The 11,197-nt window shown below is 46.2% G+C and overlaps 1 long non-coding RNA gene across 1 annotated transcript; it reads right to left on the minus strand.

Moving 5' to 3' along the window:
- Nucleotides 1–626: 626 nt before the first annotated feature.
- On the minus strand, nt 627–4,300 carry LOC131998872 (uncharacterized). Its single transcript, XR_009398902.1, has 3 exons — nt 4,183–4,300; nt 3,973–4,093; nt 627–763 (listed from the first exon to the last, which is right to left on the minus strand). It is a non-coding gene; the product is annotated as an uncharacterized LOC131998872 (long non-coding RNA).
- Between the last annotated feature and the right edge of the window lie 6,897 nt (nt 4,301–11,197).

Raw genomic sequence — 11,197 nt, forward strand, 5'->3', positions numbered from 1 at the left:
TGGAATACTATGCAGCCATCAAAAGAAATGAACTTTCGCCATTTGCGACAATGTGGTTGGAACTAGAGGGTATTATGCTTAGCAAAATAAGTCAATTAGAGAAAGACAACTATCATATGATCTCCCTGATATGAGGAAGTAGAGATGCTACATGGGGGGTTTGAGGGGTAGGAAAAGAATAAATGAAACAAGATGGGATTGGGAGGGAGACAAACTATAAAAGAATCTTAATCTCACAAAACAAACCGAGGGTAGTCGGTGGTGGAGGGGAGGAGAAGGTGGTGGGGTTATGGACATTGGGGAGGGTATGTGCTATGGTGAGTGCTATGAAGTGTGTAACCTGGGGCTAATAATACATTATATGTTTATTTTAAAAATTAGAAATTATTTTTTTAAAAAGTCTCTTTGCACTGAGGACTAACAGACCTCCTAGGAGAGAATTTACTCCAACAGACAAAGGGAAGGTACCCAGCATGTGTGTGGCAACATCCATTAGGACTAGTTTTGGCTGAATATAGCAAGAAAAAAAAAAAACACCTTAAAATGACTATAGCTCAAAAAAGATTCAAGTTTATTTTCCTTTCATACAAAAGGATCCATAACCAATGGTTCAATACTGGCATGGAGATTCTGTGGTGTAATCAGGGACCCAGACTTCAGTTTTTCTGTTCCACCATGCAGGGACATAGCTTCCATCCTCAACCTGTCCTCCTGGTCCAAGACAGCTGCCACAGCTCCAGCCATCGCAATTCACAATGGTTGGCTGAAAGAAAGAGGAAAGAGGCTAACAAGGGACATGCTTCCAGCTGCATCAGTTCTCTAGGCAACCTTCCCTAACCGCAGAACTTCTGCTTAAAACCTCTTGGCCAGAACTGTCATATGGATATATTGAGTTCTAAGGGAGGCCAAGAAATCTTGTCCTTTAATTCAGGTGGCAAGAGGCTCAGCTGGAAATCAGTGTTTACTTCCCAAGGAGAGAGGAAGAGATGGATTTCTGGATAGACAATGAGGAATCTCAGCTAGAAAGCCTGACCTCGGCTCTGCCTCCAGCCCTGCCTTGTGGCGGCATGATCCAGTCTCAGGAAAGTAGGAAGCTGCAAAGAAACTCTGAGAGATAGGGACCTAATGAATGCTAAATCGGGATCCCTCCCACTGGAGAGTAACATTTGAGAGGAAAAGAGAGCTTTCCCCAAATTATAGCTCAGCTTTGAAAGGACTCAGTGAGAGACAGTGGTCAAGGTGCCCGGCAGGGCAGCCCCAGTGCACAGGGGTAGCTGACTTCTTGGTGAGCCCATGTGCAGGGCATCCCCTAATTGGCTTCCCAAACACGTGAAGGAGGAGACAGTGGGGTTCTCCTGTCACCAAGAATCTGTGAAACTTAGCTTACCAGTGTCCAAGGGACCCTCTTCAGGCTCCAGATGAACACCTCTTTGGAGGGGGCCAAGATGCAAAGGTTTTATAAATCGATGGTTAGATTAAATTAGGACCAACACCAAAATATTCTACTGTTTTCAATGTTCTGCACATTCCTCCCAGTGTGCATACGGTCAAGACCCACATACAATTCACTTTTTTAGAAGTTGATACAGGAAGTTTGGCTCCAAGCTTTTCCATTTTTTTTCAGAGAGTCCTTTGCATCTGCAGATCTACCATTTCCAAAGCGCTTTTGGACCCAGTGGGTCATCCAGACTCACGGTGATCTGTTGTAAGGACACTATTATTTTTCCCGTATTACGGACAAGCAAATGACTTCAAAAGAAAGAGCTGAATGTGAAATGATTTTCCCAGCATCACCCAGCTGGGATGCACTACAAATGGAAGTGGAGACACGTCTGCTTCTCTTTTGGTCCCCAATAGAAGGGGCAGGGTTGGGGGTGTGATGTTGACATTTTCCACTGTTTGGGCTATAGCTAAAATTTTAAAGACAGAAGATTAAGGTGATCATGGAGACAGCAGCTGTCACACTTCAGTTTGCCAAAGGATCACCTGAGGAAACTGTAGGCATTAAGTCTGGCCAGGATCGAGGAAGACGCATGTTAAATTGTTCTAGAATTCTTATTACTCAAAGTGTGGTCCTGAGCCCGGCAACATCAGCATCACTGGGGAGCTTGTTAGAAATGCAAATTCTCAAGAACCATCCCAGGTGTCCTGTATAAAAAATCTGCATTTAAACAAGCTCCCCCAATTTCTTTTTTTTTTTTTAATTTATTTGTCAGAGACAGAGAGAGCACAAGCAGAGGAAGCGGAGAGGAAGAGGGAGAAGCAGACTCCCCGCTGAGAAGGGAACTCGATGCAGGGTTTGATCCTAGGACCCTGGGATCATGACCTGAGCTGAAGGCAGACCCTTAATGGACTGAGCGACCCAGTTGCCCCTGGGAACTCTTTCTTAAGGACAAACACATGTGAAGGGACTTGCAAACATTCTCTTTCATCTGCTCAGCAACACGGCACCGTGAGGTGTATTATCACTGTTTTTTATCTGTGAAGGCTGGATTCCAGGGAAGGGGAGTGACTTACCCAACGGGCCACTGTAAGGGGCAGAACCAGACTCAAACCCAACGCTGATTGGCCCTTCTGCTACCCCCTAGTCAGTCACTCTGCAACTGTGGGTTCAAAGTCTAGTCCCCAGACCTGCAGCAGCAGCAGCAGCACCTGGAAACTTATTCAAAATGCAAGTTCTGGGGCCCCACCCCAGATCTAGTGAATCAGGCAATCTGGGAATGGAGCCCAGCTAGCAGCGGCCTGAGCTTTCCAGGTGATTCTAATACACATGCAAGCTTGCAAACCTCTGTGCTGCAGACCCAAACCTGATGAGATGCAGGAGAGGAGGGGGTGGTGGTAGAAGCCCATGGCACTTAAAACCATTCTGACCTTCCATGCTAGCTGAAGTTCCAGCACAGGTGTCCCTCCCGTAACATGATGCTGTGGGACCTTGACACTCGAAGGGCAGAAACTGGAAACCCCCCCGATATCACCTGGGAGCTTGTTAAAAATGCAGAATTCAAGGCCACACATCAGAATCTACCACAGACCTCTTACATCAGCACCCGCATGTTGAAAAGATTCAGACAGAGGTTAGAGGCTGAGAAATGTTGTAGTGGAGGGAGCGCTAGGTGGAGAATCTTCATTCCTGAGTGTGAATTCCGACTTCACCACTCTCTTGGACTCCCCAGCCCTCTCTGTTCCTAACTCAACAGGGAAAATCTTCAAAACCTCCGGGATATGTACCAGAGTTCCCTCCGGGGAAGCTGACACAGGTGAGTCTCAGCCAGCCTCTAATTCATGTTGGGACCCTCCCCTTTACCCTGAGCGATGTCCTGGGACTGTGAAATCACCCTGAGAGTTTTCTGTGAACAGACAAATCCAAGGAAGAGCAAGGAAAGATTACATCACCTGAAGCAGAGACTGCATGGGTGGGGCAAGGTGAGGACAGGAGTCGGGGGCTAGAGTCTGAGACAACAGAGCAAAGGGTGAGGGGCAGAGAGGAGGAAGTCAGTGGCTAAGACGATTCTGTCTGCACATACCAGGACATACATCAGGCTGGGCAACTTCTATGGGGCTGAGCCCATTCCTTTGCCTTGGTAAGGGTTCTGCCTCAGTTTCCCACTTGGCCCTCCAGCCCCCTGCCCGAGGCCCGTCCGTAAGGCTGATGGCCAGTCTGCTCCCTACCCCACCCATGGCCATCCACAGCTGCCCTTAGCTCCCCCTGCTTCCCGTCGTTCACTAGATCCCATTTCCCTTAGGGCCAAGACCATCTGAAGTATAACGAGATCTTACAGAAACAAGAAGGCTGGAGAAGGGATCTGGCAGTTAATCTGGCAGATGGGGGGTTGGGGGGGAAAGCTGACACAGATTTCCGAAATAGCTGAGAAAAACCTCCCAAGAGATCACAGAGAAGAGAATGGAATGAGAGAAGCTCAATACTGGGAGAAAAACCATATGTGCTTTGGGGGAAATGTAATCCGCACATACCTGGGACTTTTAAATCACCGGAATACCTTTTGGTGGCAGCCATTGGATATCCAGGAAGCCTTTGGTTCTATTTTAGTAGTCTTCGTTAAGCCCTTTATTTTCAACATCAGGAAATTGTGTTCTGCCAAGAAGAGATTACTTGGACATCAGGTTAAAGCCTCTAAGATTCCAGAAAAATTCTAATGTGGCCCAACCCATTGTGGGACCCACCAGTACCCAGCCTGGCACTTCTCTCTGGGTTTTTCTTGATCTGTTTCCTTTTTGAATCCGGGCGTGTTAGTCAGCTCGGACTGGCATCATAACAGGATACCGCAGACTGGGTGGCTTGAACAGCATAGCTCCATTTTGTCACAGTTCTGGAGACTGGAAGTGCAAGGTCAAGGTGCTGGCGGGGTTGGTTTCCTGTGAAGTCTTGCTTCCTGTTAGCCAGCCTCTTGCTGTGCATCTCTTCCTCTGTGTGGGCATTGAGAGAAAAAGAGACAGCTCTTGTTCTCTTCCTCTTATAAGGACAACAGTCCTACTGAATTTGGGCCCACCCACGTCACCTTCTTTTACCTTTATTACCTCCATAAAGGCCCTATCTCCAAATATAGTCACATTAGGAATTAAGGCTTCATCATATGGGTCTGGGGAAGGGAGACACAATTCAGTCCCTAACACTAGGGTTGAGAAGCTAGGTCCCAATCAGTCTACAAGATGCGGCAATGGAGGTCAGCTGGTATTGGTGGGTTGGTCCCTAAAGGCTAGAGATGAGGGTCCTCACCTCTGGACCTCAGTTTCCTCCTTGGTAAGAAATGAAGTGGAACAAGGCCCTGTTGTACTAGGACCCCTAGATACTGATTCTGGCTCTGCTACCGTCCAACTGAGTGTCCTTGGATAAGCACGGCTTTCTTCTGACCCCATTTTTTCCATATAAGAAGAGGTGTCAACTCAAAAACAAACATAAAACCCCCATGACCCAATTTTAAAATGGGAAAAGGGGGTGCCTGGGTGGTTCAGTGGGTTAAAGTTTCTGCCTTTGGCTCAGGTCATGATCCCAGGGTCCTGGGATCAAGCCCTGAATCAGGCTCTCTGCTCAGCTCTCTCCCATCCCTTGGAGGGATAAAATTCTCTCTCTCTGTCTACTTTTAATCTCTGTCAAATAAATAAACCTTTTTTAAAAAATAAAATAGGAAAAGGACTTGAATAGATATTTCTACAAAAAAAAATATACAGCTGGCCAATAAGTACATGAAAAGATGCCCAATATCACCAATCATTAGAATGCAAATCAAAACCACAAGGAGATACCACATCATGCCCATTAGGCTACTATCAAAAAAACAGCTGGACGCCTGGGTGGCTTAGTTGGTTAAGCGTCTGACTCTTGGTTTCAGCTCAGGTACGATCTCAGGGTCCTGGGATCAAGCCCTGTATCAGGCTCCACACTCACAATGGAGTCTGCTTAAGACTCTCTCCCTCTACCACTCATGCTATCTCTGTCTCAAATAAATAAGTAGATCTTTAAAAAAAAGAAGAAGAAGAAGAAGAACCCAGCAAATGACAAGTGTTGACAAGGATGTGGAGAAGTTGAAGCCCTTGTGCAGTGTTGGTAGAAATGCAAAATGGCACAGCTAGTGTGGACAACAGCCTGGAAATTCTTCCAAAAAGTTAAATATAGAATTACCAGCAATCCCATTTCTGAGTATCTACCCAAAAGAAGTGAAAGCAGGGACTCAGATATTTGTACATGAATGTGCATAACAGCATTGCAAAAAACAACCCAAATGTTTATTGACAGATGAATGTGTAAACAGAATGTGGTATACACAGACAATGGAATATTATGCAGCCTTAAAACAGAAGGAATTCTGTCATACGCTACAACTTGGATAAACCTTGAGGATGTTATGCTAAGTGAAATAAGCCAGTCACAAACGAAGAAATACTGTATGCTTCCACGTCTATGCGGTCCCTAGAGGAGGCAACTTCATAGAGACAGAAGAACGGTGGTTGCTAGAGGCTGGGAGGAAGGTAGAATGGGAACTTGGTGTTTAACGGGAACAGAATTCCAGTTTGGGAAAGATGAGAACACTCTGGAGATGGAAAATAAAGAGAGGTAATGGGTCTAAGTCTAGGGTGGTCATGTAGCTCTGAAATTCTCTGCCTCTTAGTGATAACAAACTATAAGAGGTTCCTCTTTTCCTTCACCAAATGGCAAAATCAAACCCTCAGCCTCTTTCCAGCCTGTGCTCCCCAGACCTGCATAGGGAAGAAACACCTATGAGAAACTCTGGGTTTAACCAGTCTTTTTTCTTCTTAGAGGGACGTGGGGGTGAGTGGAAGCCCCTGGAGAAACAGGCAGCTTGGAGCAAGTGTTTTGTGATCCTTGGATGGATAAAATTCTTTAAAAATTCTTAAAAATCAGGGTTCTTGTCCTTTTGGGTGAGTCCTGCCTATTTTATTTCTGAGCTGGGCAAGGCTGCTGGTGCATAGATTCAGGAAAACCCGACTTGGAGCCCATCTGTTCAGTGTTTGAAGCAAAATCATGGGAAGTACTCAGGCTGAAAATTGGTTTGGGGTTTTGGCGGTTGTCTCCAGAAACAAAATCCTTTAGCCACCTTGGAGATGAGTATAGTAGCTTCAAACACACTGCCCTGTGAAAACACACCAAATATCATCTTTTGCTTTCCTGATCTTTGGACATTCTAATTTCAGATGTCTGCCCTTCAAATGTGAGCCGTGGCTGTCAGTTTAAATACCAGACTCTTGATTCACGGTAGCCTTAAAGGACCAGAGGGCTTTGCAGCAATCCAAAGGAATGATTTCAAACCTGGATGCCCCCCTCTGCTGTTGGTAATTCCATGGAAATCCCTGCCAGGATACATCTGAAGAAGGTCGGGCATGATGTCTGCAGGGTCGAGCCCATGGCCCTCACCGCTCCCTCCCCATCTCCTTTAAATCCCAGGGCCAAGGCTGGGCTGATGTCCAAAAGCCTCTGTACCACCCCAGGGTGAGGATACCTGTCTTGTTCACCACAGTATCCCTAGCTTGGGAGCAAACCAGAAGCTCAGTACTTATCTACTGAGTTTAATTGAATGTCATCTTGGGTGGTAGAGAATGGAGCCTATAGGTCAAAACATTAATTCCAAATAAGCCAATTGACACACAAATCTTTGTGTTGTCTAAGTACACAAAGAAGAAGTGCTCCAAGCTGATTCCTTGTGCTAATTAATACCAAACTTTAAACCCTAAAGTCGCTGTATTATTTTTGACCTAGGATTATCAATCCTAAAATACAAAGGCAATTATAACGAGTGGCTGATGATTCACTTTCTTCATTTTTGTTTACCCCCTTTGGCTCATTTCCTCTCTCACAAATGACAGATTCAGAGCAGGGGATCTCTAGCAGCCCCAACAGACTTGCCAACCCCACATGAGACAGGGAGGCCAGGCTGTGGGTTCACCCACCGGTCCTCCTTATCCCTAAATATTGAAAGCCCTAGATCTCCCTCTAGGTATGTTTCTGAACGAGCTCCTCTGTTCATCAGCCTGGGTAAAATCCTTGCATTTTGTATTACACCATAATGCTACTTTCCAAAGCATTATGATTTGTATCTGTACCACTTTATTCTCACAACCACCTAGTGAAATCAAAAGGATCCCCATTTTGCAGAGAAGACGGAGGCATGAGGAGATCATGTCATCTGCTCACTTGAATTAAGAGCATGGTTGGGATCCTAATTCCTTCCCTCCTTCTCCCACTGCATCATTTCTGATTTTAAGTCACCTTTGTAAGCTTAAAACAGTAGAGCCCAGCCAGTTTTTAAAATACTTTGCTCGGGTGCCTGGGTGGCTCAGTGGGTTAAGCCGCTGCCTTCGGCTCGGGTCAGGATCTCAGGTTCCTGGGATCGAGTCCCGCATCGGGCTCTCTGCTCGGCAGGGAGCCTGCTTCCTTCTCTCACTCTCTATCTGCCTGCCTCTCTGCCTACTTGTGATCTCTGTCTGTCAAATAAATAAAATCTTTAAAAAATAATAAAAAATAAAATAAAATACTTTGCTCACCATGCCTGGGACAAACACCAAGGATGCCTGCTGGCTACAGTCACTTCTCTGGTGGGGCAAGAGCCTTTTCGTTCTGAGTCAGCAAGCTTCTTAGGCTCCATGCTGGCCACTTCTTTGGTTGCTCTGTGCAGAATCCATTTCAGCAACTGGGGGACTCAGGGTCTGAATTCACAGAAAGAGGAACTCAGGACCCAGCAAAGAGCCAGACCTCAGGAATTTCATGGAGTGCTGGGTCGTCCTGGGTCTGAAGTGGCTCGTGGCCTGTAGCAGCAGAAGTCTACAGAACTTCGAGCCAGTCTAGAACCTTCCGATTAATGAGACTCTGCTTTCAGGCAGACAACTCAGGCTGTTTCTCTCTATCTTGCCTTCGCCTGCCTGATGCTTTAGTGCTGCTCAGAGGGTGTGGAGTAATGAAGTCAGCGCATGAAGTGAAATCCCAATAGAGTCAAAATGTGCCCTTGAAAATTCTTGAAGTCTCCTGGAGAGATCAGCTGGTATGTGATGCTCGTGGCCCCATTCAGTTACATGCAGGTATATGGGGTACAATCCTGGCTGAATTTTTCTTTCTCTGGCACTGTCTTTTAAACCTTCCCTGCAGGGGGTGTCCTTCTCCTGTCCCTGATGGACATTTGGGCAGTCCCTTCATTTTTAATTAAGATAAAATTCACATAACATAGAATTACTCAATAACCATTTAAAGTGAACCATTCAGGGGCATTTCGTACCTTCACTCTGTTGGGCAACCACTGGCTCTATCTAGTTCCAAGACATTTCCAGCACCCCAAAAGAAAACCCCCTACCCATCAGCAGTCACTCCCCGTCCCCCTGCTGGTCCCGCATCCCAGGCCCTGGCAACACCAGTCCACTTTCTGTCTCTATGGGTTTACTTGCTCTGTATATTTCATTTAAATGGAATCTCACAAAATGTGACCTTTGTGTCTGGCTTCTTTCACTGAGGATAAACATGCTCGAGCTTTGTTCTTTTCCTCAGCCCCCCGATTTTTGCCCATCCTTTTATTTTCAAAAAAGTCCTACAGCAAATTTCTTTGCAAACCTGGTCTCAGTCAGAAATTCAACTCTCAAGGCCATTCAACAGTTATGTCTTTTTAAGATAAGACTTCTGTGCCACCTCCTGCCGTGGTCCTTCCTGCTCCAATGCCACCACCTCCCTTGAAGAAGGCAGGCCATGGTCTTTCTTCTCTCCCTCCCTCCTCTTTCTCAGTTTGCTAACTCCAGCTCCTGGTTTCTGGCCCTGATAGGTTGGAGAGCATGGAGGAAAAGCCGGGAAAGGGTGCGGGGAGCAGATTTGCCAGTTAACTGGCAAGGGATGAAAACGAGCTCTGAGTCTCATTCTATTGCACACCTTTCTTGAACGGACCTTTCTCTGGGCCCTTCAGAGGCTTCTGGCCAGGTTCTGCAATTGCAGACACCTTGGTGTGGGCAATACATTGTGTTTTTCCTGTGTTCCAAGCACTGCACATGGTCACTGTGGTGCCCCATGGCCTTTTCAAATGGTCTTCCGAGCAGCATTGAAAACTCCCCAACTGGTCTCTCTCCCATGAGGTTGGGCCTACCAAAAATAATTGAAATCACATAGAAATATTTAGCTATTGCTCTACAATGGGCTTTATTACATTTGTGGACCTGTAAAACTATAGAACTGTAAACTAGTCCTATTCGAAATTATACTTAGAAATAAAATTCTCAGGGCACCTGGCTGGCACAGTTGGTTGACTGTCCAACTCTTGGTTTTGGTTCAAGTGGAGATCTTAGGATCATGAGATCAAGCCCCCCATCAGGCTCTGTGCTGGGCGTGGATCCTGCTTGAGATTCTCTCTCACCCTCTCCCTCTGCCCCCTCCACCCCCACTCATGTGCCTCTCTTTCACAAAAAAAAAAAAAAAAAAAAAAAAAAAATTTTTTTAAACAAAAAATTTCTCAAAATAAAAATAACATATATTTGTACCTGCATATGTTTGAGTGAAATTTTATAAGTATTTATACTAATTATGTGAAGATTTAAAAAACATTAGAAGAATAATTACTGTGAGTACACAGTCAAGTTCTTGAATCCGTCTTGTGGCTATATCCAATAGTGTATCCCATTCTTCTGATGGATATGCTTTGTTTCATTTTATTTTCTCCAGTTTGGACTCATTATTTTTAGATTTTCATAACACGGCCCAAAATTGTCTTCAAAGTTGCATTTACTTGTTAATAAATTTGAAACTATTGATACCTTCGGAAGAAGCCTCTAAAGACCATGATTTTTTACTTTAAGAATTTATTTATTTGACTCAGAGAGATCACAAGTAGGCAGAGAGGCAGGCAGAGAGAGTGGGGGAAGCAGGCCCCCTACTGAGCAGAGAGCCTGATGCGGGGCTCGATCCCAGGACCCTGGAATCATGACCTGAGCCAGAGGCAGAGGCTTTAACCCACTGAGCCACCCAGCTGCCCCAAGACCATGATATTTTTAATAATAACTGTGACCGGTTCCTTCAGCAGAGGCATGGGCTGGGTGGTCAACCCAGAAATGGGCAGAAGCCTGGGAAAGCCCTCCATGTCCAACCACCTCATTCTGAGAGTTAGTCAGGTCTGTGCTACAGATGAAAGAAGAACCTGTCTTGTGAATGTGCCCTTTCTGGGTCAGGAGCCTCCCAGGCCAGGTGCAGTAAGTCAATGGAGCTCCTTCTCCACGTCTGGGGTGTGCTCACCAGCTGCATGTCTCCTCCTTTCTTGGCTGAATCTACATCCTTAATTTCTTCAGCTCTTCTTGGTAGCTGTTTGTATTTTCATTTGGTCAGAAGAACCATCAGTCCAAACAAACAGCTGTGAATGAGGAAGAAAGAGGCGGGCAGCTCACCCTGCTCGTGTTCTGACTTGGGCCCATGAGGAGGCAGGATGGCTGGCAAGGCCAGCTGGAAGGGAACACATAGGCAGGAGGCCTGGCCTTGGTCTGAACTGTCTGGTTCCAACCATCTCAGAAGCCAGATGGTGCTGCGCTCCGCTGTCTCCAGGAAGAGTCGCTGGGCGGAGAGGTGAGGAACCTGCTCTTGGCCACCCACGCCAAGCCAGCTGTCCAGGAAACTGAAGTAAACCATCCTACTGGTGGCTGGGGGGGCAGTGCCGCTGCCAATGGGAACTCAGGAGGGCAAAGGAACTGGTTTTGCCAAGAGAACATC

The sequence above is a fragment of the Mustela nigripes genome, chromosome 13 (assembly GCF_022355385.1).
Source record: "Mustela nigripes isolate SB6536 chromosome 13, MUSNIG.SB6536, whole genome shotgun sequence".
Lineage (NCBI taxonomy): Eukaryota > Metazoa > Chordata > Mammalia > Carnivora > Mustelidae > Mustela > Mustela nigripes.